Here is a 24,578-nt window from a genome sequence, read left to right as displayed (position 1 = left end):
AGTGACAATAAAATTCCCTGTAAGCCTTTTATGGAATGTCACCCAGCTTGTCCTGCAGAGCCCCAAACAGTCGTAACACACACTCAGCAAGGCCACCCTGTTGAGATATAACAAATTTGTGGGTTATGATCATTTATATCCCACTTCTATCTCCAGTCAAACATCTGCCAACATCTCCCTCACCTTCTCCAGTTGCACACCACAGCAAAAATCTTTGTTCTCAAGGACATAGAAAAACACGTTCCCTGATGGGTCATGTCTAGAAAATGCTTTGATAGGTCAAAATTTATATGATAACAGCACAAAAAAAAAACTTCTGGGATGGTTTATTCCTATTGTGGACTAAAGGAGGGACAGACTCATGGCCAGCAGCAAACAGCACAGGGGAAGGGCTTCTAAGGAGCATCTCTTGACCTGTTTTTTCCTGCAGATAAAAGTAGGATCAGCTGCTTGGAGAAAGCCAAGTAACATCCTGGGAGGATGTTTCCCACCCCAAAGCACGCACAGAACTCTGGGGCTGTGCTGAAAGGTCAAGGAAAAGACTGGGGTTTTAAAAATGCTGCGTAATTTTCATGTGATTCATCTGCTTTTTGGACGTCACCATCCCTGGGTTCTGTTAGCACAGCACACAGAGAGACTGTGGAAGGGTTAATAGGATCTCACAGGGCTCTGGATAAACCCAGGAGGAGCAGGAATAATGTGGATTGTCCAAGAAACACAGGCATTGCTAAATCCCTCTCACAGATGAAGGCTACAGAGGTGAACATTGAATATCAGCCAGCTGAAAATGGATATACATTTATATATATATATGAATTAGAGAAATATATTTAAATATACACTCACAGATCCATGGAACCCATGGCCACAATAAAGCTGATTTTTAAGTTTTTATCCATTTCCAAAGAATCACAGAACACCCTGAGCTGGGGGAAGAGCCCCACAAGGATGATGCAGTCCAAAGAAGAAAGAACAGATGGATACTTATGGCAGGAGCTTGCTCATCCCACTCAGAGTTTTTTCCACAGTTTGGGGAGCACATCAAGCTCCATCTTTCCAAAAGCAGGAAGGATTTGGGGTGTTTGGCCTTTATTTCTGTCCTCTCCTTGAGGCTGTCAGGAGGTGGCTGAGGGAAGGCAGGCCAGGAGCACCAGAACCTTCTGATGGGCCCAGCCAGGTGCATTTCTGGGATGCTTTAGCAGCCCATCCCTGGCTCTGATGGCCTTATTCCTCAGCCCACCAGATGGTGCTCTCAGTATTAGTTAATACTGACTTAATTTGGGCCTTTTCCTCCCACTGAGAGACTCCAGCATGGGGTTGGGTGTGGGGAAAAACATCACCAAGGCCTAATAAAGTCCTGATTGTTGGTACCAGGGGTTCAGTCAAAGCAGTGGGGAAGATGAACTCAACACTCAGGCCATCATCCCATGCACAGTGAGCTCTTTGGAAAACATCTGATGTTTCATGTCTTGAAGGCCTCCTCCAAAGGGCCACTTTTTGGAGTTTTTCTGGAGTGGTCACTCCCAGCCATTGGGAGAGCTGGCTGGGACACTGGTGGGCTTCGGTGTTTCAGCTTGCTGGAGGCACAAAATGTGCCCTGTTTTACAGGCAAATCTTGGGACGTCAGGGAGAGGTCACGCAGGGATCTCCATCACCCAGCAAACCCAGAGTGCGCTGACATCCGCCAGCTCTGAGTTCTGATGAACTCCAAAGTCCCTCTCAGCCTTTATTTCTCCCCAGTTTTTATTTCCTGAGAGGAATCCCTGCAGTTCCCATGCCCTTTGCAGACTGTGATACCCATAATTATATCAGGCCTGGAGAACTGGGCTAATTGTGGTGTTGATCCTAAGGTTGTTCCTTCGGCCCAGCAGGATGGCCTGTTCTCCTTTCATGTCCCCAGCTTAACAAGGCTCTCTTTAATTTCTCCTTAATAAAACTCAGGGCAAAGGGGAGCATTTAATGCTCAGCTAAATAAAAAACAGAGCATGCACCACACTGGCCCACTTCCTAAAATCCAAGTGCCTGTTCTGCAGCCATCCACAGGACGTCAGCAGCCAAATAAAACCTCCAGCACAGGAGCCTGAACGCTGAGAGAACCAGCAGCTCGCTCTGAGGCTTTTGTCTTTTCTTTTTTTTTCCCCAATAACGTGTTTTTATCGCTGGGAAGCCGGAAAAGGGGAGAGCATTAAAGGTTCCCTGCGTGGGTACACGGGAGCGCGGCGGCCGTGCCTGCACATAATGAGTTTTGCTGCCTCTGAGCAGAGCACAGTTAATAACAGCCCATAAAGCAGGTTTACCACCCCAATTGCCAGTCTCAGAAGCTTACTGAAAGCCTGTTCAAATGAGCATGGGCAGGGCTGCCTGGCTGGCTGGAAATCACCATCTTCTTGGGGGTTGAAGTGGGAGAAAAACCAGGAGTGCAGCAAACAAAGTCAGCATCCTTTTGGCTAGAAGAGTTTTGCCAAAATCGCTTAAATTTGTGTGATGATGCCATTTGTTTGCTCCATCCAGAGCTGTCCCACCAGCTCACTGACTGATTATACAATTCCTTATAAAGCATCTCCACACTGGGCAGGGTTAATCCAGCTTTGGGATGCGTTTTTTCAAGCGTCATGCCTGGAAAACCCTCTGGGGCTCAGAGCTCCTTGACAGGGGACAAAAGTGCCACCACTTTTTCACTTTTTTGTCCCAAGAGCTGAACAAATGGGATGAGCCCATGGGAGTGGGGCTGATGGAGGCACTGTGGATAAAATGCCCCCACTCTCCTTGCTCTCCACTGCCCAGAAGAAGATCCATGGGTTGAGTGGGATAAAATCCATCTTTCCTTGTTTTTAAGATGTGGAGTCATGCAGGAGCATTTCCAACAACCTTTGCAAGAGAAACCCTGTGATTGTATCACTTTTCCAACCAAAAAGGGCCCAGGAAGGTGGGCAATGCTCTGGGTAAGAGGAAAAAGGGCCCTGGAACATTCACTGCTCTGGTTTCAGAGCCCTGTTTTGCTGCCCATGCGTGGGATACGGAGAGCATCAATTCCCAGCCTACCTTCCCTCATCCCACCTGAGCTGGCATCACTCTCCCTGGCACAAGAACCTCCATCAAACCTCCACCAAGAGCACAAAGTGCTTTTTCTGCTTAGCCTGGACCAGAGTCTCTCCTCTTTCATCCCAGGATGGTTTGGGGTGGAGGGACTTTAAAGTTCAGCCCATTCCACCCCCTGCCATGGGCAAGGATACCTTCCACTATCCCAGGCTGCTCCAAGCCCTGTCCAACCTGGCCTTGGACACTTCCAGAGATCTAGGGACAGCCCAGCTTCTCTGGCCCCCCTGTGCCAGGGCCTCAACAGCCTCACAGGGAAAAATTTCTTCCAAATATCCCATCTAAACCTACCCTGAGAAGTGCCATTTCTCCTTTTGGAGAAGCCAGCTCTATCTCCCACACATGCTTTTCCATTTACAGCCCAAAAAGATGCAAAAAAAGCTGAATTTCCATTGTTCACTGAGCCCTTTGATTTCTCTCCATTTTCCTTGCCTTTGTCTGTGTGGGAATGTGCATTTGTAATGTATTTTAATATTTTCTGCAGTTGCTTAGCGGGTCCCTTTCCGAAGCCTTATGGACCACCATGGGCTGGGAATCCGGGATGGGAGCTCCGGAGAGAGACAGCCCTGTGCAAATCCAGCATCATCCCTTTGAAGTCCTTGGGGCTTCCACAGCAGCCAGAAGTAATTAGGGAATGAAAGGGATTGCAAGAGCCATGCTGGCTCCCTGTCAGCCCTTCCCGCTGGCTTGGAATAAAGCGGAGCTGAGCCGGTGCCGAGCACTCTTGGAATTACGACTCCAAACGTCGTGAGGCTCGCAGGCAGCTCTCCCTCAACCTCACACCACATCAGCACCAAAGTCACATGGCTGGCCCATCGAGCTGGGTGGCTTTCAGCTCTGATTTCCTTCCCAGACCAAGTCCAGGTTGGACAGGGCTTGGAACAACCTGCTTTAGGGGAAGGTGTCCCTGCCCTTGGAATGAGATGGTCTCTGAGGTCCCTTCCAACCCAAACCTCTATGATATTGAATCTCTGAAGAACAACCAGCAAGAATCACCAAGTGACTTTGTGCAGCTCCAAGATTTCCAGGGGGAAATCAGCACTGGATCATCCAAATGCTTCTCCTCATCTCACTAAACCTCTTGATCTGTTGAGTTCTCCCTCTGCCATGGTGTGCTGAGCCTACTCTTCCCTCTGCAGGATCCATTCAGTGGCTTCTCCACATGATTTGGGAATTCTGGCTGCCTTTTCCTCCCCTATGAAGCAAAGCAGGAAAAGTTAATGGCCTGTTGCTTAACAAGACTATGCCTTCCCCATTAATGGGTGCACTCACAGTCAGAGATGTCCCCTTCCCAAAGACACCACACCTGGAAAATCCCCTCTCCACCACTGAACCGAGGTCCATAGGGTGGCTGGAGGACATTACTTTGAGGTTGGACTAGATGTCTTTAAAGTTCCTTCCAACCCAAATCATTACTTTGGGGGTAATTTGGAAGAAAAGATGGAAAGAATTTTAAATTTGCAGTCTGGAAAGGTCTTTTTCCTTCTAGGCATGGCTTTAACAAATGTGTTCCTCTACACCTGTTTTAATTATCCACTCTTGCTTTTTTTTTTTTTTTTTTTAATTATTCACTCTTGCTTCTGTGGACACCAGCAAAGTCCAAAGGGACCTCAGGAGGTCTCTAATCCCACCTCCTGCTCAAAGCAGGACCAGACTCAAAGCTGAATCCCAAATTCTGGATGTGCTTATGAGCCCTGTGTTATAATAATGGGCACAGATGTGAGAGCAGGCTGTGTTTGGGACAAACCACAAAAATCCCCATTCATCCAAATTCATTTGACTTTGTGGGAGAATTTTGATTTTGAAGGAGTTGGAAAGCAAAACCTTTAAGTTCGGACCCAAAAGCTTTGTTTCTTCTTTTTCCTATTGGTTATTCCACCCTTTCCTTCCATTCTGGATGACCATGATTTGTACCACCTCTACCTGGTGTTTACACTAAATTTTCCACTTCAGTCAGGTCACTCCTGCATTTCTGACTCCATTTCACACCAACTTCCACTCAGTGAAAAAACTTGGGCTTGTCTCCCTCATCTGGAACAAAAGCAAATAGAAAACCATGAGGACATTTCATTCCACGAGGCAGGAATTCCACTTTTTGGACAGCTTTGGTTGCTGTCAAGAAGAAGGGGAGGCTGGCTGAGACAGCTCACGAAAGCTTTGGAAGTTCATCCGAAGGCTCCAAGCTGGCAGTGCATCCCCAAATCCTTGCATCCTCTGCCAACATCGTGAGGATGGGATCTTTCTGGGTCCCCTCAAAGAACTGAATATGCAGTTCCCAAAATGCCTGAGGTCTCTAATTCTCCTAGGCTCCTTTTGAAGAATCCCAACCTTTTTTTTTTCCCCGCCTTGTTTTTCATTCTGCTGCAGATAACCGGGAGTGGGCCCCTTGCTCATTGTTCTCGGTGTCACCTCCCACCAAGAAAAGTGAAGGAGAGGGGGGGGAAAAAGCCACATGAAGATATTAAAACAAGCAACTGGAATGTCTACAAACTGGTGGGAGAGCTTATTCCTAATTCACATATCCCTCTTTATGCTGGAAACAGCTCTTTAGCTATTTATGGCGCTCTGAGCAATCACTCCTGGTCCCTGCTCGGCCTCAGCTGGAGGGTTGGCCCATATGGCTCGTGCTGTACTTCAGTGGGGTGGGGAATAAAAACCCCCAAAAAACCCTAAAAGAGAGTGTACAGAAGTGAGCAGAACTTTTGGGATGGGCACATCTGGTCCCCACGTGGAAGCCCAGCCTGGGAGAAAGGCTGCTGACAGGGAAAAGCTGTGCTCTGTGGCTCTGGACAAGCTTCTCTCACCGATAGATTAAGGATATATAGACACATCCATTATATGTGTGTGTGTAAAAATACACAGAGATTCATCTTGGGCAAGAAAGAGCTTCCAAATGTTTTCTTTTCTGAAGCTTGCAGACCCCCAGGCAGCACTGATTTATTGTGGGGCAGGGATGCTCTTCCCTGTGTGCTGCTGCAGAGCAGAGAGGAGCTCCAAAAGCCCCTGAGTTTTTAAGGAAAGGTCCTGCAAGCAGAATCAGAATGGACTGGGTTGGAAAGGACCTCAAAACTCATCCCATTCCACCCCCTGCCATGGGCAGGGACACCTTCCACTATCCCAGGGTGCTCCAAGCCCCATCCAGCCTGGCCTTGGGCACTTCCAGGGATCCAGGGGCAGCCCCAGCTTCTCTGGGCACCCTGTGCCAGGGCCTGCCCACCCTCACAGGGAGGAATTTCTTCCCAGTATCCCACCTAAACCTTCTCTGTGACAGTGGGAAGCCTCTTTTTCTGTCACTCCATCCCTTGTAAATGGTTTCTCTCCATCTTTCTTGTGGTTTCCCTTCAGGAACTGGAAAACCCAAAAGCCTTCTCTTCTCCAGGCTGGAAAAAAAGTGACAGATGTGAGGTGATAAATACATTTTATGTGAACTTTTTTCCTCATGTCAATCTTCTAACCTCTCACACAGAGCTGATGTCCTGGTGAGGGGCAAGACAAACGCTTTACCATCCAGGCAGATCCACCAGGCCATTCACTGATGCCCAAAAACTGGTGCTGTCCTCTGGCCAGCAAAGCCTGTCCTGCTCTGCTCCCATGGAAAGGAGATGAAATTAAGAGGAGGTGCCTCCAAGCAAAGTCACCATCAGCCTTTCTGTACCTCCTTCCTGAACTCCAGACCTCCCATTGACTCATTTTCAGAACAAATAAAGCTTCTGGGAGGTTACAGCTGATCAGAAGGTGTCTACAGACACTCATGTGGGAAAGAGGCTGAACCGAGAGTAGAGGAAAGGCTGGCAGCTGGAAAACAGTGGGGGAAAAAATTCAGAATTGTGGAATTGGTGGAGAATATTACAAAACACCCACAGCCTGTGCCCAGCCCTGGGCTTCTTGTTTCAATGAAGATACCAAGGGGCTGGAGCTTGTCCAGGGCAGGGAACAGAGCTGGGGAAGGGGCTGGAGCCCCAGCAGGGGCTGAGGGAGCTGGGAAAGGGGCTCAGCCTGGAGCAAAGGAGGCTCAGGGGGAATTTCTGGCTCTGCACAACTCCCTGCCGGGAGGGGACAGCCAGGGGGATTTGGGCTCTGCTCCCAGGGAACAGGGACAGGAGGAGAGGGAACAGCCTCAGGCTGGGCCAGGGGAAGTTTAGGTTGGAGATCAGGAAAGAATTCTTTGTGGAAAAGGTTATCAGGCCTTGGAAAGGAGCTGCCCAGGCAGTGGTGGAGTCTCCATCCCTAGAGAGATTTAAAAGCCACGTGGGTGAGGAGAGGCCTTGGCAGTGCTGGGGGAATGGTCTTAGAGGGCTTTTCCCACTTAAACAATTCTCTGATTTACATAGATTTATATAATCTAAATGGATTTTTTAGTGATTTAAACATTTTCCCTTCTGCTTTTTCAAAGTCCCTGAAAATGATCCCTCAATAAGGCCGTGATAAATACCAAGGAGTCTCAAATAAGTGCATTAGAAGCTGCCATTTGTTTTAGAAACAAGCAGGAAAAAAATCCCAATAGAAGCTCAAATCCTCTATTTTCCTCTAGCAAGCCCCAGAATGGTTTTCAACATTGTCTTAAAGTTTTACAAGTCAAATAATTTTAGTCCAAAATACCATATTTCTGCAGCATCTACTGATACTGAACATGCTGTTTGAATAGTGAAAAACACAGAATCATTAAGGCTGGAAAAGACCTCTAAGATCATGTGTTCCTTGTATGATTTCCTGCTGGCTTTTTACAGGGACAAGAGAATGGTTCCATAAGGGCATTAAAGGGAACATTTCCTGAGTATTTGGGGGGTTTTATGCTACAAAACACCCAGTAAATGACAAAGACAACCTGTTGTTAAGAAGTTCCATAAGAATTACATTGTGTTTTCCTTAGATCAGGCCATAAACTCTTGAAACTGCAGGAAATTTCTTTGGCTGAAAAATAAAAATAAGAACCAGGGTTTGACTGAAAGGTTCTTATACTGGGCTTACATAGAATCCTTTGGGTTGGGAGGGATCCTAAAGCTCATCTTATCCCAAACTCCTGTCGTGGGCAGAGACACCTTCCACTATCCCAGGTTGCTGCAAGCCCCATCCAGTCTGGCCTTGGACACTTCCAGGGATGCAAGCCTTTGTTCATAAGCTTATGTCTTTGTATTTTCAAAGAACATGCAACTTTTCCCACTTTTTTTTTTTGCTAGCAGGAAATCTGACCCAGCCAAAAGCAGAAGCACAATCTAGAAAGAACACAAGACTTGAAAAAGATTATCAGATTTCCAGCCCCCTGCTCCATGCTCTGCACCAATCTGGGAATCAGCAGCTTGCAAGACAGAGAAAATCCTGGGGATGATCCAAAGCAAAATCCATTTTCCCATTACAAGCAGGCTGAAAATAGAGCTGCAAATCCAACCCTTCTGAAAAAGGGTCTGCAGTTTGGATGAGACACCCCGAATCTGGAACTGTGGCCTACCATTTTGATGTGGGAACCCAAACCAGACCCGTTTCATAACGCTGCTTTCAGATGTGGCTGGAAAACTGCTGCAAGTGACAGATTTTCCGATGTTTTCCTGATTCCAAAATGGCTGCAAGTCCTGGTTGGAGCCAAGGATCAGGAGTCCCGCTAGCAAAACCTGTCAGCATCAAGTCTAGGACCATTTTTCAGCACAGTCACAAGCCTTTCTGAAACCCCACTCCCAACCAAGCTGCGCCATGGCAGTTTTCCATCGCTTTCTTGGAGACTGCTCGAAGCACAGAGCTTTGCATCCTTTTGGAAAATCTGGTTTTGGGGGAAGTTTCCTGCATTTTCTTGGCTCCCCTTCCAGTAACTGTTGTTAATGTCCCAGGCTGGTTTGAAAGATGCAAAATATTCCCATTTGCAAACAGAGCAAGTTTTAATTACTCCCAGCATTTGGCTTGGAAGGGGAGAGCCAAACTGAAAGAGAGGAGATTCAGATCAAATATTGGGAAGAAATTTCTCACTGTGAGGGTGGGCAGGCCCTGGCACAGGGTGTCCAGAGAAGCTGTGACTGCCCTGGATCCCTGGAAGTGTTCCAGACCAGGGTGGACAGGGCTTGGAGCAATCTGGGATAGTGGAAGGTGTCCCTGCCCATGGCAGGGGGTGGAATGGGCTGAACTTTGAGGCCCCTTCCAACCCAGACCATTCTGGGATTCATATTAATCAGATAAGAAAAAGAATTGCTTGAGGTACCCAAATACACAAGCCAGGGTATGATGTCAAAAAATAAACCTAAAGCACTGTTTGGATTATAGGAATGTGCTGCCAAACACAGGGAAATTTACTTGGGAGCCTTTTCTCCACCCTGGGTCTCTCCTCTCTTCCCTCCTTCCCCAGCCTCTCTCCCTGCAAGCAGGACCTTTGCCAGTGAACACTTCCACTCATATCTGAAGTACAGGGCCTGCAAAGCAATGGGGCATTGAAAAAAAGATTGGAAATCATTTCCTTGCAGGAAGGAGCTATCCCACTTTGTCTTCCCTTCCTTCTGATTTTACAGCTTAGATCAGGGAGAGTCAGGAAATTACATCGTCTTAGGAAAAATAATATTAATACCAGAAAAATTAGAAAGGAAAGAGAAGAATATCAAGGAAAAGGAAATTTTTTCATTTCCTGCTAAAACCAATCCCACAGCTTCTTTGAGGTTTCAAAGGCTCATTATATTTACTTTTTTTTAAGTGTTTTGGCATGACAAATTCCACTTTGCACACGCTCCTTGTTTTTAAACAAAACTTGGGTCACTATAAGAAGGAGGAATAGTTTCATCCGGTTTAGCATTCCAGTATTAAAGATGGGTAGATAGACACTGACAAACCAAAAGCCAATGCCTGCCCCATGATAAATCCCAAGCACTGCTCAGATTTGGTTTGGGAGGGACCTTAAAGCCCATCCAGTCCCACCCCCTGCCATGGATAGGGACACCTTCCACCATCCCAGGCTGCTCCAAGCCACATCCTTTGCTCTGAGCATCCTCTGAGCCAGAGAAACCTTTTCTAGATAATAAAACAGGAAAAAGATGAAATGCCACGAGACACATTGTGCCTAAACACAGAACCCATTCATTTTTTGGTCAGACAGCATGGACAATCCCACTGTCTTACCTCTGCTCCTGACAAAAGCTGGTGGGGAAGAGGGAGAGAGCCAAGTTTTCTGCTGGATGGAGCTGAATTATTTGCTCTCTGTGTTAGGTTAACCACACCATGGAATGATAGGACCAGGTGGGTAAAACACATTCGTCAAAGTGATTCATGTCTGGCTTTTGTAAGGAGATATTCTCTGACAGGCTGTACCATGCTCAGCTTAACTCCACCTGGACGGTCTTGGCACAGCTGATTCCCCACAGTTTACACAGAAATCAGATTTTTCTGTGGCAAGAGGCAAGTCAGTGTCATGTGCTGCACCCATCTGTAATTTAGCAAACACACACAGACCTGACACAGAACAGCAGAGCAGGAGGGAGCAGTCCCCCAGTCTTCTGACCAACTTTCCTTAACCTTTTGCAGCTGCCCTGCTCTTGAAATACAACCCCACAAACTCTTTCATTCTGCCTTGCACTTTCCAAGGAGAGGAATGTGGTCTGAGCACCCCAGCCCTGTGGAGGAGGGATGCCCCATCTCACAGCTTCTCTAAAACCCGTGGGCAATCCCCCTGGCTGTGGTTTGGTGCTGGAGTGTTTCCCTGTAAAACAAGCGCTCCCAGCTGTGGGATTTATCATCAAATCAAGGGCTGGGCTTTGCTGGGTGCCCTGGGGTGAGACAGGCTGGGGGAGCTGGGAGAAAGCTCCAGAGACCTCAGATCCCCTTCCAGTGCCTGAAGGGGATCCAAGAGAGCTGGAGAAGGGACTTTCACAAGCACTTCTTAAACTTCTGTGCTTTGGTGCTGTGACAGACAGCGATGGCACAGCACCTGCTGTCCCCAAACCAGCCTTCCTCTCGTGCTCCTCTCCCAGCCCTGCTGCTGCAGCCCACTGCCCAGACAAGCTCCTGATTTCTCATTTTACACATCCCTCTCCCAGGAGAGCTCCTTAGATAGGAATCTTAGAGCAACAGGCACCAAAGCCTCTGTGAGCTTCAGCCCTTGGGCTGGACAAAATCAGCCCCTTATCCCCCATCTAAGGAGCATCCTCGGATGCAAAGCACCAGTTGTTTACTTCTGCTATTACTGAAGGTTGAAACAAAGCCAGGAGCAGGGCAGAGGGTCCCCAGTGTCAGCAGGGAAGCAGGAAAGGCTCAAAGCAGCATCATGAGCAGAACAAGGTACCACACACCAGCCCCCTGCAAAGTCGGGGTCTCAGCCTGGAAAGCCTCTCTCGCTCCCTCCATCACCTCCAAGAGGAGCCTGCAGGAGTTTCAGCTCCATCCCAGAGCTGCTGGACCCTCACCAGACCAACATCCAGGACAATCACTGGGATGCTGGATGCTGCAACAGCATCCCAGTCAAGCAAATGCCTTCCATCAGGCACCCCAAGGCAGCAAATACTTTTGCTGGGGTAAATCAGCGTGACTTTAAGTGGCAGAGGAATCACAGGGTTACACTGAGCTGGTGACACAGCTTGTCCCAACCTCGTTTGTCTCTTTGGAACACCAGCCTCACACAGGAAATCATGCTACATCTCCAAGAGAGCAAACCATGGCTCTTCATCCATGCCCTTTTTCCAAGGTGTTATTCACCACATCCCAACACTGCCAGGCAGATCCTAAACCATCTTTTAAAGGCTCAGCTTTAAATCCTAAAAACCACAGCTGAGTTTTCAATATCCACTGAGAATTATTTCATCTGCCTCCTGGGGCAAGGCAGGAGATTGTTCTGCAGTCCCTTGTGGACAATGGAGAAATGTTGCTCCCAAAACCTGGACACCATCTGTCCTAACATCATCACTCAAGGACAGCTGGAGCACTGATATACTTGAAAACCCTCTTTTTTACCCCCTATTTTAAACACCTGATTTAACACTGTGTATTAATATAAGCATTAGTTAATATTCCACCCCTCCTTTCAGGTATCCTGTAAAATACAGGAGCTGGCAGACAGCAGTGGTTTTGGTTTCCCGACCTTCTCCTCATCACTCACCGTTTTGAAAACCCACCATGGCATCCCTTACTCTTCTCCTCAGTAAATTAAACACCCCTAATCTGTTTAGCCCCCCTGTGGAAGACTTTCCAAGCTCCTCATCCCTCCTGTCTCTCTTTGCTCCACTCGTGTTTCCACGTGGCTTGGGCACAGGAACGCTCCCCAAGGTGACAGCGCTCCTGTCAAGCTGTAGGATGTCACTCAGGTGCCCTCAGGGTTGCTCTCCAATCCTTAAAGCAGTCAAACACATCCTGGGATGGGAGATGGAACATCTGGGAATAACCACTGCCAGGGCTGAAGGTGGAAATCATTTCAGGAAAGTGTAAAGGTGGAAATGTCTGCTGTAGGAGGAAGAGGTGAAAGAGTCAAACCTGCCTGTGGGATGGTCCTTTTGGGATTTAAAGGGTGATGGAGGATGACCACCTCCCCTGCCAGAGATAGTAAACATCCCAGCTTCTCCCGTTTGGGATTTCTTTAGGATGGTTTTTAGTGCAGCCCTGCAGCTGAAATTGAAAATATTACCTCTGGAAGGGCAACAACACAGCACCAACGCACTTGGCAGCACCCATGAGGCCCTGGCATTCCTGGTACATGGGGACATTCAGGGGCTTCAGTTTCAGGAAAAGGATGGGTTTGGAAACCCTTCAAGACTGCCAAATCAAGAGTAACTTGATTAGTCTCAATCAAAAGTATTTTGCCATGTAGAGTCCCTACAGCTAGGGAGAATATTTTCCACTTCTGCACTAATTTTATCAGGTTTTCCACTCAGAAAACAAACCATTTTTTAAGGAACAAAATGAAACCAAAAGCAAAACCATTTTGCTCTCCTCACAAATCTTCTTTCACTTTTCTCTGATGGGGAGACGGAAAATTTTATGCGAGTTGGGAGGAAAAAGTATTATTTAGGATAATAATTATTCCTCATGAAAGCTGTAAAAAAATAGCACAATTTAATCCAAAAGAGCTGAATTTCCACACCTCTCCTGGGGTCCCCTCATCCTCCAAGCCATGATTTGGAAATTTGGGCTTTCCCGCAGCTCCACGCTGAGGCTGCAGGCGGAGGAGCGGGAGGGAAGAGGGAATTGGATCCCTCCAAAGAGAACTCCTGCCTTGTGGAAACTGGGATGGCTGAGAGCCTCTTGCAGCTCATTGCAGCACAGCAGACGAGCTCTGGTGGTCTCCATCCAAGGGTGGGCGAACATCCAGCCTGGAGACCCCTGCATTCCTGCACGACGGCAGCTGCTGAGTGCGCTCTGGGCAGGGAGAACATCCAGGGATGGAATACCTGGAGATGGGACTCCAGCACCTCCCTGGGGAAGGGCAAGAGGTGGCCAGGTCTGTTTTGACCCTGCACAGTAGCCCACAGCACAATGAAGATGATCCCTGAATGAGATCCAGATGTTCCCGTAACAAACTGCTGGCTTTCTCTAAAGCTTCCCAAGGGAAGACCACACAAAAGAAATTAAGGATGGAGTCCAAGCCCAAGCAGGATCTAACCAGTCCAACTTAAATTCTAATGCAGCATCCATCTGGCCTTCATCCCAAGATGGGATGTGCAAGTAAATCCGGTCAAACTCCAGGACATCCGTGTCAGTCCTCAGCCAAGGTGACACCCCCAAGGTGACACCCCCAGCAGACGGAATCCTGCTGCCCAAGGCTCTGGGCACAAGCCAGTGATAGCTGCTGTATCCATCTCTGGAAAAACAAAGGGATTTTCCTACCTGTCACCAGTCCCTTTCTCAGGGTTTTCCATAACTCTCCATGCACATGGAGATTTTATTTTTCCCTTCTTTTTCAATTACGTGTCCCATTAACCACCTGCACCCCCTGATTTGCTGAAGGCTGGCTGAGGTTTCCCAGCTGAAGAGGGAAATGAAACAATGATCTATTGCCGCTTCCTGCTGCCATAGGATGATGCAAAACTTCATCAGTTGTTTGTGAAATGCTCTCACTAGCAGGGAAAAAAAGACTGGGAAAACAGCAAACCCTTGCTGAAGATAAATTCCACCCCATCACCCTCTTGATTTGCTTCTAAATAAATGCGTGGGGAAGCGGAAGCCTTCAAAGTGTGTGCAGCTCTAAGCTCTCTGCTGGCTCCCAAACTCCTTCCAGCAATGCCACTGCTGCTGGTCATTCCCACAGGGTCACTTTGCTGAGCACACACAGCCCAGCTGCAGGAAGGAAGAGCCACCCTCAGGGGCCAGGAGATCTCCCTGTGGTGGGATCTCAGCAAGAGGTGGCTACTCCAACCAGAGACCTGAAGATGATCCCCTCAGGCCTCCCTTGGCTCCAGGTCTAGAAGTCCTCCCAGGCCAGCTCTTCCCATGATAAATTAATTTAGTTGACAGTTGGCAAGTGGCTTTTTTAGAGTTCATCAGCCCCATTCCTGGTGAGACCATTCCCGTGAGATTTGCTGACCTGACGCAGTCCTGCCAGGAATGACAGCTCTCCCTGGCTACTCCTCAAAGAGGTGGACAGCAGGACTGAGCAAGGCAGCCCCTTCCAGTTCACCTCTGCTGAACCACGTGAGGAGGGGCTTCACCAGATTCCATGAGGAATTTGTCTGGTCCCCACCCTCACGTTCCTCCCCGACCATAAAAACCTCTCCTCTCCCCGACCCAGCCCACGTGAGTCGTGTGAGACGTCTCAGAGACCACCCAGCTGGAGCTGCAGAGCACTCAGTGACTGATAAAAACAACAATTGCATTAAGTGAGCCTGTGCTCCTTGCCAGGAAAATCAGCAGTGGGAAAATCCCTCCTTTAGGGAGTTCTGCAGCCAAGGACCGGCCCTCAGGGTTCATGACTGACAAGATGCCCCACGCACACTCAACAGCTATGGGGGAAATGTGGGAAGAATGACGAGGCTGGGGACTTCCCTTAAATCCTGCTTCTGTCCTCATTCCTCAGAGGGAGAGTGATCTGGTCAGTGATCCAGGTGGAATGGTCAGAACCCAGGATCATTTATCAAAGATGCACCTTCTCTCCCTCCAGCCCACTTGTTCTTAGAACCAAACCAACCTGAGGATATTGGAGCAGGAGGAAGAATCACCTCATTTGTTTGTCAAACAGATTTCCACCAAGGATCCCTGAGGACGGGGCCGCATGTGCCAGGTGAAGAGTGTAGTGGATAATGAGGAGCCACGAGCCAAACCATGGATCACCGAGGAAAAAATTCCACAGGGGCAAAAGATGAACACTTCAAGTAGTTTTACTTTGCTGAAATGCAAAGAAAGGAAGAAAGAAGCTTGAGGCTTGTCCCTACAGAGCTGCCAAGTGTTCAAAATGCCCTGTGGGGCTGAAATGCTGTGTCCATCTTCCAAACCTTCCCAACATTTGCCCTCAAAGTAATTCAGGAATGTTTGTGGTTTCCTACCTGTTTTTGCTGGAAAGAGCACTTCAGTGCTGGACCAGAGAGAACTTTGTGCTTTATGCACAGAATTGGATTTTTCTGGCTGTATTTCACCCTTGGAGTCTAATCAGAAGTTACTCAGATAATTCTACAAAGTGAACAGAACATTAACGTTACCTGAAAAGATTTGTCACATCAGAATCGCAGCAAGAGCTTGCAAAAACCTTGGCCCAAGATGCAGAAGCTGATTGATGCATCAACTAATAAATTTTTCTTCTGTTTTCTCCTGTTCATAGATTATTAAAGTCCCTTTTCCTCATCTCCAGCCAGTTTCTAATCCCTGCTAAGAAGCTGCCTTGACACCTGGTAAAGGAGCAGTAAAGTGGTAGGACAGGAGAGCAGGCAACAGCAACAATTAATGATTAAAATCATTCCTCTGAGCCTCAAATTCACAGGAACCTGCCAAAAATTCTTCCAGGTGAGTTTAGAACCACATGGGATGACAACTGTGCACAGATAACCATGAGAAAAAAGTCACCAGAACACTTTTGAAAGTAATTAATATGTTCAGCCACAACCAAGCCTTCTCCTTAGAGCCCCAGGGCCCATTTTTCCTGCTTTGGATCAATTTTAATCAGAAAGTTTATTTGTCCCTAGCAAGGACACCAAATTGAATTGTGCTTGGCCTCCTTTGGATTCCTCTAATGGGATTTGGGGATGGTGCCACCCAGCCAGATGTTTCCAGCACCTTTTGACAAGAAATACATATTTTTCTTTTATTGGACACCCTGGCCAGAGAACCCATGTGGAATGTAAACTCTGTGTGGAGAGATATATATATTTTCTCTCTCTGTTTATAAACGCAGAGAGTCCAGTTTTTCCCCCACCAGGGTTAGATGAGCTCAGAATTTATCAGCATTGGAGATCACACTCCTGATTTACACGAGAGGAAGAGGGAAAATTGTCTGTGGGAGAAAACAAAAATTAAATTAGGCAATTCCCATTTGCATGGGGATTTGTGCACTTGTGCATCGCCAGCATTTAGATTCTTCGTAATAAACAAACTTGCCTCAACACCCACAAGAGCAAACCTGAAATCAAGAGGGGCAGTCAGGGAAAAACACCTTTGTGTTCCCCAGAGGGAAGAGAGGCTGCTCAGACCTGGAAAATTCCCTTGGCAACGCCTTCCTTTGGCAGCTGCTCCGAGATCCCCGAGCCAGGCCTCAAATTTTCCCTTGGAATAACCTGGGATAGGGGAAGGTGTCCCCACCCATGGGTTGGAATGAGATGGTCTTGAAGATCCCTTCTGACCCAAACCATTCTGGGATCTGTAACTCCAGGTTCCCTTTCCTTGCTGCTTCTCCTGCCTCACTCCTGGGTCTTGTTCTTCCCCACAGGGCTGGTCCCAAGAGTCACCAAAGGCAGATTTGCTAGGCTGGGCCTACCTTCTTCCACCCAGCTGCTGCCCAAGCCTTCAACACCTGCCAAAAATCTCTCTGTGATTCCAACACAATCAGGCACGAGGCTTCTGGTCATGGGCTTTAAACCAAACTACATTAATTTGATAATTTGCCTTCACATAGATGAGGAAATAAGGATGGTTTGCATCAAGCATCCTTACGAGACATTAGCGAAGCCACCAATGTTTTGACATCCCCAAGATTATGGTATTTGTAGGGCTGGGGCTCTCATAATGATGAATTTTAGGGCTGAGCTCTCACAATGATGAATTTTCTGGCCCCAGCCCTGCTGTTATTGTTGAAATAACACAAATCCACTGGTAACAGATTAAAACACTCTCCATATACATTTGCCTGTACACATTTATAAGCGTACAAACACAGAGAAGAGGGGAGAGATAAATATCTGCAGGTCACAAGTGAGCAGTTTTAGGAAGCTTCAGGACACGAGGGAGGATTTTGTTTAGAGTAGAACTTCCCCCTTTGTCTCTTCAGGATGAGATCTCCAACATCTGTCCCCTGTCGCCTTCCAGCGGAGCCAAAGGGTGCTCTGAGCACAAAACCCTGCACAGAGGGGTCACCCTTTGGCAGGGAATTCACCTCATTTCGGAGGGATGGGGAGCTCTGACTGAGCTCATCCCCTGCCAGATGGGGCTGCAGAGGTCTGCCAGGGTGCTGCTCCTTTGCCACCCTGATTTAAAGGGTTGGGGATGACATCTGCCCAGAGATAAGGCTCATCAGAGGCCTTGCATCTTCCTCCCTCCTTCCTCACTATTTCACAACTGTCTGGACAGGGGTGGAGATGCCTCACTCCTTTAACCCATTTTTTAGTACTCTTAGGGAGGGAATCTGGGATCATCGAGCTTAATGAAGCTCAGCATGTTTAGAAAAGCAGAAGAGGGCAGAGAAAGGATAAATACACACAATAAAGTCCCAGAAGGGGGAGGAGGAGGCACAAAACAGACACTGTTGGGAGCAGGAGAAGACCAAAACCTGGCAATCCCAAGCAACTGAGTGCCAGAAGAGCATCTCTCCAGGAGCAAGCAATAAAAACCCAAATGTTTTAGCAGCAGAACCAGACTGAAATAGGCCCCAGGACACAGAGAGGGTCTCCATGGCCCAGGCTAAGCCTTTTCTTTTAATCTGCAAGAAGCACTGCCAGTCACATCCCTCATGTGCATCCACGTGGGTGATTCATCCTGGGACACCAACAGCCTGGAACATCTCAACATCTGGTGCCTTCAGGACAAGCAGGTGGCCCTCAGCCAGAGATTAGGAAAGGTGCCCCAGGAAGGGAAAGCTGTGACAGCTCCAAGTCGAGCCCAAGCACTCCTTTGGGAGATTAGGATCTGCCAGCAGCAGGGAAAGATTGATATCAACCATCTTCCCTTGCTCTGGAATATTCCTTTGGGGGGGTAGTGCCAAGCCACATGGAAGCACAACCTCCCTGCATGCCAAGCCTTCCTCCAGCACGGCTGCTCCGGAATCCCTGCTGGGTTTGAGCAGCAATCCCGGCCATGAATCACACAAATTCCTGTCATAAACGTCTGGCAGCCTGACTTACACCCGGGCTTCTGTGGAATGACAAATGCCTGCCCTTTTCCCAGGAATAAAGCACAAGAGCCCTCCTTCCTTCCATTCTCCCTTCCAGGGGAGTTTGGGTTTCTCTCCCTGTTCCAGACTGACTGGAAGCAAAGATGGGACAAAGATGTGAGATAAAAAGCCCCAAACCACAACAGTATATCTATTTATGATACTCCTTTATTTTGCAGCTGACTCTTGGTCCCAGCCCAAGTCCATTTTTCCCTTTAGCTCCAGAGAACAAGGAATTCCCAGTGGATGTTCAGGGACACCACAGACCAGAAGATGAGCTGGACAACCGTGGCAGCTGCTGTCACAACCCTTGTGTCTGCAGGGCTGGGGTTTACCCAGCACCTTTGGATACATCTTCCCAAGGGAAAGGCCAGATAAATGATCCCACAGGACTCTGGGATGCACCTGGGACAGCGTGGGTGTGCAGTCTGAGTCTGAACTTGTTTCACAGCTCTTTTGCTTTCCTGAGAGAGCCAGACTGACCTGAGGGACCAGGGCTGCAGCTCCCTGCAGTGATCCCAGCACCCCAGAGAGGTGACGGGAGCAAACGTGCTGGGAAAGCCACTGGAAAGCTCCTGCAGGAAGAAGTTTCCCGACTTAAGAAGCATAAAATCAAAATCCTTCCCTGGACAATATCCCTTTTGTTTAAGGAGGAAAGTAGCCCTGAAAAAGCAAAGTTTTTCTGTTGGAAACCTTGAATAGCCGAGCCCTGGGAGCCTGCTGAACTCACTTTCCACAGCCATCAGGAGGAAGGTGAAGCTGAAATACTCCATCCAGGAAAGGAAAACAAAACCTATTTGTTCCCTGCCCATTTTCCTGCTCTTTTTTTTTCCCTTCTCTCTCGGAAGGAGGGGACCCTCCTGCTACAGTCATCCACGAGGGGAGCAGGGCCTTTTCCTGCTCCACCTGCCTCCAGTTTATCCACCCTTTCCCTGCCGGCTTGGGGGCTGCACCATCCAGCCCTGCTCGTGTCCCTGACGCCTTTTCCATGGAAAAGCCGCCCAACAGAGACCACAAGCACGGCAAAACAACCTGTGCCAGTTTAATGAGCACAGCCCTCCTCATTCAAACGCTCTGAGCACGCAGGATAAAGGGGAGAAGAGCCACAAGGAGGTGAAGAACTCCCTCATCCCAAAGGAAAGCACAGCACCCAGGTACCCAGCTGCTGGAGACATGCCTTCCTTCTGAGAACTGGATGCAAGGTTCAGGGATATTTTTCCACAGGGTAAAATGAGCTACACCACCCAAAAAGAAGTTAGTTGTAAATAAAGAAATGAATAGAATCTCTTTCCATTCCAGCTTGAGGTGAAGCTAGAGGTGCTCCTCTCCCAGTGAAAGCAGAGGATGTTGGGGAAGAACCTGCATTTTTGTGAGGCTGAGCACCACACAAGTCACAAACACCCCAAGGCTTAGCCTGCTTCCAGGCCAGGTGGGCTCCTCACTCCTTCCTTCCCAAAGACCAGGAGCACAGGAGTGGGCACCATGAGAAGGGAGGGAGCAGAGCAAGGGGCACAGGGAGGAGCAGGGACCACCATGAACCCAGAATGATTTTCCCCACCAAAGCTCCCACTCAGCAAATGGACCCAACCTGGGCAATATTTGTAAATTTGGTACAGCCAAAGGACTCACACCCTGGGTCCTTTCCCTTGGGAAGCCAGCAGGACTTTTACCAACACCACCAGCAGCAAACTCCAGAGCTGGGCTCCTCATCCAGCCACACGGAGCTGCTTTAACTCAGACACAGCAGGAAAAAGGAATAAAAGAAATAAAATCACTTGGTGCTTTTGTTGGCTCCCCTTTTTTGCCAGGTTAGAGAGTTAAATCAGGGGCTGACAAGTGCTGAAGCCAGCACTAGATAAACAGGGAGAGCAGGATTAGGGCAAGAATGATAAAAAAGGGAAATCTCCACCTTTTTTTTGTTTTTTTTTTTAAGACATTGCATTGTTAGATTGCTTCCAGCTGCCTTCCCCAGCCCAAACCCTGGGAACCAGGATGGCAAGGAGCAGCTACCAAAGCCACCAGCCAGGAAATGCAGAGATTAAGGAAGAAAGTAACTAGAGCCAAACACAACCTGCCCAAGGATCAAACTCTGGGCTGGGCAGCCTGAGAGCTTGATAGAACCAGCCAGAGGAGATAACCCATTCACAAAGCCAAGAGGGGCCATCTGGAGCCATTGTGTTTGGCCTCAAAACCCAGATTCCAGCCCCAAACTCTCCTCTGTGGGAGGAAGAAGGCAGCTGGCCAAAAGCAGAGGGTGGAAGGCTCTTCACATTTTTCAGGTTGACCTTCAGAAACACAACCTGGGAAACCCAAAAATTCCCCTCTTAATTCGTCCCCAGACACCTCCTCACATGACAGGGAGCTGACACCTGATGGTGATGGAGATGGCCTTGCACAGGCTCCTGGAGCAAAAAGGGAACACAGAGTCCAAGCCATCCCTCTTCTAGGTCCTGGCATCCACATGCACGACAGATAAGAGTGAAATAAGTCTTCTCCAGGGGGTTGGAGACAAGAGGTTCTCCTGGAGTGCTTCTTCCCACGAACAGAATGGCTCAGCTGGATTCAAAGCAACAGCAGTGACATTTGGGGTGGGGGGAACAGGGGAGAGTCAAAATAAAAATGATTGAGGAATGGTGAAACAGCTTCAAAAATAAAGCAGAAGAAAATAATTCTGGGAGCAGATAGAGGGGATTGTGTCTCCTCCCTGACTCCCTCCAAGTTCGCTGGCTGCACCCACTTTTCACTCACTGGGGAAGGACAGGCCCACAGCTGCCTTCTCTTGGCAAAAATCCCTTCTCCAGACCAAGCAAATGACATTCCCAGTCTCCAACTGACTTTGACCCTTCCACCTGTACCTACCTCCACCAGGCTCCTCCTCAGAGGCAGAGCTTGAGGGGTTGGGAGCACCAAAGGTTTATTTATTGGCAGAAGGAACCCTGACCACAGGGTCCCATCACAGGTCTTAAAGCACCTGGTCCCCACACCTGAGGCCCCACTTCTTGTGCTACTCCTCAGCATCTCTGGGACCAGCCCCACCTGAGGTAGGTCTTGGGCACCACCAGCACCCAAAGGGATCTTTTCTTGGGGGTTTTAGGACTGTACAGGGTCTTCTTATCCCTAGAAGAATTCCTAGCACAGATCCCCAGGATTGTTATTCCATCCCCCTTTGTCCAGGAGAGGAAGATGCTGTCACCTGGACCAGGCTGGAAGACAGCACTGGAGCCCAACAGCAGCCAGATCACACTTCCTCACCCTGGAAATAATCCCCCTGCTGCATCCCTAGGGATGAAATGCCAGTGATTCACATCTCATCTGGGAGAAAATTGAAGAGCTAAACGTCTCCTCCCTTGGTAGAGAGATACAGAGCCCTGGAATTCCTGTTTCTAAAACTGCAATCAGTGCAAGCACAAATTATGTCGAATCAGTCAAGAGTAGAAAATTGCCATCAGAATTTCTCTCTTTTTTTTTTGTTTTAAGAAAAAAAAGGCAATTTAAACCCACTGTGGCTGCTGAGCTTTCATAAAAGCTTTCCAAGCCTTCATTTCTGCCTTTTGTGTCACCACAGAAGACACACGAGATGCAGTGAATTCCCCTGAGTTAATTTGAATTATGCCACGAAACAGATGTGTGCTCTGGTGCACGGAGAACCCTTTTTCCTTCTTCCATTTCCAAACTACTCCTGCCTCATCCCATTAGCTCTTCTTGTCCCACTGCATCCCCTGACGTGACATAACGAGTCCTGACACCCTCATATATCATCAGGAGAGACGGCAGCAGCTCCGCTCGCCTTGGGAAGAGCAGCACTTGTGCTGCAGGTTTGATGGGGAGCTGGGGCTACTGTCTTCAATTTGGGAGAGATTCCCCTTCCTGAGCCAATTAAAATTCTGCAATCAGGCAGATTACAGGAATGAAGGTGGAATTAATGGGTGAGTCATATGGAATTTCACCCTCTGGGCTCGGCTCCCAGCTTGTGGGAAGAGACACGGATTGGATCTTCACAAACACCCAGCCTGGCCTCCTGTGTTAGGGTGGAAATTGCTCTACCAAGCCCAACAAGCTAGGGCTGAGGAGGAATCTGCCACTGCAGGATGGATACAAACTCAGGATGGAGCTGAGAAAAATGCACAGGGTCCTTTGGAGACAGCTCTTCCAATGGTGGAACTCTTCTTACCTTGGGAATGCAGCAATTTCAGTGCCTGGCAGGGCATTCTCCTGCTCCGGTCATAGAAACCCAGAATCCCAGAAAGGTTTGGGCTGGAGAAATCCTTGAGGCTCATTCCACCCTCTGCCATGGGCAGGGACACCTTCCACTCGACCAGGTTGCTCCAAGCCCTGTCCAACCTGCCCTGGAACACTTCCAGGGATGGGCACGGGTTGAGGACACCTCTGCGTGGAGTTTTCCTTCTCACTCCTGCCATGCTGAGCACAAATGACCATGGAAAAGTCACCCTTGGGCACAACCTGATGTTGATTTCCTCAGTTCCCCTCCACCAGAGATGTAAATCCTCCTTCTCAGCCCATCTCTCTCCATTTCTGTTGTTGTCATGACTCAAACTAACCCCAAACACCCAAAAGTACATTTGCACACACCCCCTCTTGTGGGGCAGCACGCTCAGGGTCACATTTCTTGTCCCCTTTAGGTAAGCTGCTCTGAGAAGAGCTCAGTGTAAGGTGAATTTTCCAGATGTGAGCCACTCTCAGCATCTCATGCAAGGGGGAGAAAATAAAAGCCCAATGTGACAGCATTTCTGGAAAAGGAATGCAGGGAATGTGTTGTAAATAATCCCCCCCACCACAGAGATGGTAAATGGAGCCCTGAGTGTTTGAAACACTGGACTTGGGAGAACTGGTGAGAATTTTGGAGCAGGGGGGGCGGTTGTGGAGCCTCTTTCTCAAATTTTTGTTCTTCCCATTCCTCTATTTCTTTTTATTGAGAGAGATTTTTTTTATAGAGAGTTTTTTTCTCTGCCTGACTCTGCTGCTGGGCCCCAGGATGGGTAAGCAAGGGAAAACCTGTGGCTGTGTATTTACTGTCACTGGCTCCAGGCTGGCTCCATTCCAGGGAATCCCAGCCCAAACCATTCCATAAGGCCACTCTGCACAGCACCTTTCTGCCTGTCACACGGAAAGATGGGTGTTTTCCCACCTTGGGAAGATCTTTATCCAAAAACAAATAAATAAATAAGAAAAGAAACAAACAAAGCACCCAGCAATTTTGCTTCCCCTTAGTGAAAATATTTTAATGATCCCAGATGAAGGAGCCAAGCCTGACAGGGCACATCACTTTTGCTTTCCGTGGGTTTGGTTTCTGGGCTGAGTGCAGGAATGCGCTTAGAATGCTGTTTCCCCTGTATAAAAACACTGAATTAGCAGCTGTCCCTCTGCAATATTGCTAGGTGCAGGATACTACAGGCCAAGCAAAAACCTGTACAAAATGTTCCTATGAAACTGCAGAGTGCTTGGTTTTCTTTCCTCCATCCCCCGAGTCCATCAGTTGTTCCACCTGCTGGTAGGAACAAGGCTCTCCTCCACAGAGCCTCTGTCAAAAAACCTCTGCTCTGCAAGATCCAGGTGGGGTCAGAGGCCACTGGCCAGCTGAAAACACTGGTCCCAAAGAGTGTCTGGAGGTACTTCAAGGCCAGGTTGGACAGGGCTTGGAACAACCTGGTCTAGGAGAAGGTGTCCCTGTCACCATGGCAGGGGGTGGAATGAGACGATCTTTAGGTCCCTTCCATCCCAAACCACTCTGGGATTCTGTGACTGCCTGGGGTTCAATTTTTTGGGATGATTTTCCTTAAGAGTGCCTTTAAAGTGCAGCAGGAACAATTGAGGGTTAACAAGGTTAGGCATTATGTCCAGATGACTATTAACAGATGACCCGAAGCAAGGGTTGTATTAAAAAATACCTTAATTAAAAAATACAAGTCAGAACCAGTTTAAGCTCCCCACCCCCGGTTATATTCCTTAATTAGAAGGCTTGGACACATCCCTCAGAGTGATGGATGAGCTGTGGCTGCCTCGT

At 48.4% G+C, this 24,578-nt stretch overlaps 2 long non-coding RNA genes across 7 annotated transcripts; one reads left to right on the top strand and one right to left on the bottom strand.

Moving 5' to 3' along the window:
- Nucleotides 1-267: 267 nt before the first annotated feature.
- LOC111931856 (uncharacterized) lies at nt 268-21,493 on the bottom strand. 6 transcript variants are annotated; one of them, XR_015289260.1, is made up of 10 exons: nt 21,416-21,459; nt 20,926-21,112; nt 15,728-15,866; nt 15,528-15,651; nt 15,173-15,370; nt 7,922-8,007; nt 6,552-6,679; nt 6,348-6,476; nt 5,020-5,127; nt 268-4,291 (listed from the first exon to the last, which is right to left on the bottom strand). It is a non-coding gene; the product is annotated as an uncharacterized LOC111931856 (long non-coding RNA). The 6 variants fall into 6 exon arrangements; XR_002865783.2 differs by having other exon boundaries at nt 1,073-4,291; nt 6,552-6,891; nt 15,204-15,370; nt 21,416-21,440; XR_015289262.1 differs by lacking the exon at nt 20,926-21,112 and having other exon boundaries at nt 21,416-21,493.
- Nucleotides 21,494-21,501: 8 nt separating this feature from the next.
- On the top strand, nt 21,502-23,782 carry LOC147652113 (uncharacterized). The gene is made up of 2 exons (XR_015289258.1): nt 21,502-21,597; nt 21,731-23,782. It is a non-coding gene; the product is annotated as an uncharacterized LOC147652113 (long non-coding RNA).
- The last annotated feature ends 796 nt before the right edge of the window (nt 23,783-24,578 follow it).

This window comes from Cyanistes caeruleus, chromosome 7 (genome assembly GCF_971803275.1).
Source record: "Cyanistes caeruleus chromosome 7, bCyaCae1.hap1.1, whole genome shotgun sequence".
In the NCBI taxonomy this organism is placed as follows: Eukaryota; Metazoa; Chordata; class Aves; order Passeriformes; family Paridae; genus Cyanistes; species Cyanistes caeruleus.
This window is presented reverse-complemented; position numbering and strand designations above follow the sequence as displayed.